We start from the raw sequence: 4,169 nt of genomic DNA, 5'->3' as shown, positions 1-4,169 counted from the left end.
CAAAATCATCTTAGTTATAACTTGTTTCGAAATCATAGTTCATAGTGCGTGACCAACTCGGTGCAAGCTTAACAGTCACTTTCCTTATCCATTTTAGCCATCAGCAAGAACAAACTTACGTTCAATTAACCTCTCACATAATTCTAAGGGGAATCACTGCATACATAACTTTCTCTTACAGTCGGTTACACTTGACATAATTCAACGATCATAACAACACAATATATCAGAATACCTAACACAACAACTTTTCAAAATCATAAGTCTAAATATTATTAATATGTAGTGTTTAAGCAATTCATCTCAACAGATGATAGGTAACTATCAATCTAAAAATAACAACTGATAACATAAGCATATAAATTGCCTTACCAATCGTTGTCCCTTTTCATTCTATTTAACCTGACGGAGGTAGGATCCTTCGGGTCCCCTACCCTTATTCTCGCCATGTTCTGCACAACAATCACAATATACACAAGGAATGTCCAATCGGCATAGATCATAATCGTTAGCGTTAACAGATTGCATTTAACGTTGCCATCATTTTCTTTCATATGCATTAAGAATGTCATGCATAATGCCTAAGTTTTTTCTAGACATCCTAAAGCTCAATGGATTTGTGTGTGAGATGGTAACTTGTGCTCTGATACCACTTGTCACACCCCAAACCTGCCCCTAAAAGTTTGGGCATGACCTACTCAGAAAGGGACATGTAACCTGGTAACATAACATACAGGCCTTATCGGAAGCACGAAATATAAAAAAAATAATGATACAAATAAACTCCATTGAGCTACTTCTACATGCCAGGATCTCATACATCATATGCATCATAGTGGATAGATAAAGTCCCAAACTATAACCCGGAGCATTGGTTATATACATACACATATACAGTCCCAGCCCTGTAATTGGGCAAATACAAAACATAAAAGTTATATACATCAACCTTAGATGGACACTCAAAAAGTAAGCCAGCATCTTAACAGCTTAACAAAATAAATGGCCTTGTATAGTGCCTGGAGACACGAAGGTTGACAAAAGAAAGCGGACGTCATGGCTAGGACTGACCACCTGATGGGTGACCTATAGAAACAGACATAACAGAGAGTGAGCCGGGCTCAGTGAATAGTAATACATAAATAAAACGATGCTTAACTTGAAACATAATAAATATCAATGCATATAAAGATGCAGAGTTCACATAGTTAGTCTGATTCTGTGCTAAGTACATGACGGCCTTAGGCCCAATCCTGCAACATAAACATAATGGCTATAAGCCCTTGAAACGTGGTGGCACGAGGCCCTTGAAACATGTGGCACAAGGCCCTTGAAACATATGGCACTAGGCCCTTGAAACATGTGGCACGAGGCCCTTGAAACATATTTAAACTTGTAACATACACTTGAAACATACCTGAACATACTGGAAACATGCCTGAAACATACTTGAACATCATTCATCAATTCAAACGGAACATATCATAACTGGAGCCTTTCTTGTCGTATCATATCATTCTCGTACGCTTACCAATGAGAGACTAATTCACATTCTCATGAGGGTCACACAATAATGCTAAACTTTGCACTTATATCGCAGATTCTGAATAACTTCCAATTTATAAGCAACATAGCGAAATAACTTCAAACTCATATGGATACACATAGCTACTCTTATATTTACTCAGAATCCGTTCTCCAGGAATGAACATAAATTCTTTTGGGTAAATGACTTAATTCACATGCTCTATTAATCAGTCGCATACACCTTTGTTTAATCGTTCTTATATGTTAACATAGTTACCTTGCCTTGTAATTAACAGAGTCTTAATGGTAATCGTTACATCATTCCCATGAGTTGACATAATTAACGTAAAGTTAACAGGACATTCCTAATAAATAGTAACGAAAAGTAAGCACATTTTCATTAGATTACAGATGACTTTATCGGTCGGCCCATGGCTTGAGGGGTTCACACATTCACAATAGCCTTAAGGTTTCATAGATTCACAGCTTATCACATCGGCCTTCGGCCCTTTGGATTCACAAGTTCACAAGTTTGGCCCTTGGCCTCATAGTTTCATAAGTCACAAGTCGGCCCTTGGCCTCATAGGTTTGATCTTCACAAATGGCCCTTGGCCACATAACTTCATATTTCACAATTTCATAATGTTTCTCACACAACATACATAACTTCACAAACCCATTTGAAGTTTCCATAATGTCACAATGTATCTTACATAGCATGCATAACATATACGTCAACATAATTCTTACGATGAAGATTTAACGTTATAACGATAAACGGTTAAAGGTACATCGAAGTACTACTACTCACAGCGTTGAGATGACGTGTTGCTTCCTCTCGGAGTGTGCCATGCACACAATCATAGCTTGCAAATTAGTTCCCCCTTCCTTCTTAAATCATTAAGAAATCATTTCCTGAGTCATGACACTTCGCATGAATTTATAACCATCTTAGGATCATCAGAAAAACATTCTAAAAATACCAGAGAGTTGAGCATGCAAAACAGAAGAGATCAGTTTTTCGGACCTATGCCGCACGTGCGGTCGGACACTCCGCTCGAGCGGTCATGCACCGCATGTGCGGTCCCCCCTCAACGCTCGAGCGGCCCAACTGCAGTAGCCAAAATCCATTTTTTCTCCTCTTGTCTGCACGTGCGGCCATGACCTCCGTACGTGCGGTGGTGACCCCTGTTTTCGGGCAGCTCGGTTCCAACTCAAATTTCAACAACACCAAGTTATTTTATGTGCAAACCAAGATGAAATTAAGGCAATATATTGACCCAACTTCACTATAACATGAATCATAAGATGAACACCACAAAATAAACATGATTAGAAGCTTAAACATGATGAACACCACAAAAGAAACATGATGAAATTATCATTTGACCACCATAAAATAAACATGATGAAATTATCATAAATAAACATGATTAGAAGCTTGATCAAGTCACCATTCTTTCAAATTCCATCCTTTAATTCAAGTTCCTTATGTCCATAAACATAACACAACACATAAGCATGCTTTCATAGGTTTGGCATGGAACTAAAGATTGAAGTAGAAATCCTACACAACACTTAAACTAGATCCCAAAACAACTCATTGGTGAGCACAACCTTTATAATCAAACATGAATCATACACAATTCTCCATTACAACCCTAATAATATACATATGAAACTAACAAACCCTTCTCCACAATTGAAGGGAGAATTCTCATATAAAATAAATTTAACATACCTTGAGCTTTAAAAATTTCAAAGATCCTCCTAATTTAATCCCCAATTCCCTTCCTTGTTGAACTTTCCCCCTTTTTCCTTCTTCTCTTATTTTGTTTTTCCTCTCCAGGAGATAGCCACGAAAATCCCCATCCCAAGTCAAGTGTTTTTAAAGAACATGAAGACATGAGATATAAGATATATCTAATAGGTGAATAGGACAAAATCCAATCGTTTAATCCTTCCGAAATTGAAATTTCGTAAACATGCTTAATATTACTTAAAAATTATGCTGATCACAGATATATAATCAATTTTAGACAATTAAGCCGTTAAGGCTTCCAATTTATGATTCAACCATTCTAGATGTAACAGATACTCTGCTTATTAAACAGATAGACATCCTTAAACATGGATTTCACTTACTTAACCTTAATTTCTCATGGGAGTTTACAGTAAACATTTAAAAGCTCAAAACAAGGACTGAAAACATATCAGAAAACACATGCGGGGGTTGGGTTATTACATATACACTCATATTCTGTGAGTAACCAATGAATATACAATCCATGATTTTCAGGCCTATCCTAATCCGCTTGGGTGTAGGTACCGCCACTTTAGCAAGACACCCTCACATTTGTAAGAAACTATAAAAAGGCTTGTGGCCTTTCCATAATGCATACAAGGCCTTGTCCACTTTTTTCCAAGGTATTCTATTTAGAATGTAATTTATGGAGAGAATTGCTTCCCTCACAAGTTCTGTGGCAACCCAAAACTAATCAGCATTGCATTCATTATCTCTTTCAACATCTTATTTTTTCGCTCAGCAACACCATTTGACTAAGGAGAATAAGACGTTGTAGTTTGCTGGATAATTCCAAATTGAGCACAAATCTCAATAAACAATGATTCATATTCTCCAC

This window comes from Camellia sinensis, chromosome 11 (assembly GCF_055761805.1).
Source record: "Camellia sinensis isolate YWXY chromosome 11, ASM5576180v1, whole genome shotgun sequence".
NCBI classification, from domain to species: Eukaryota; Viridiplantae; Streptophyta; class Magnoliopsida; order Ericales; family Theaceae; genus Camellia; species Camellia sinensis.
This window is presented reverse-complemented; position numbering follows the sequence as displayed.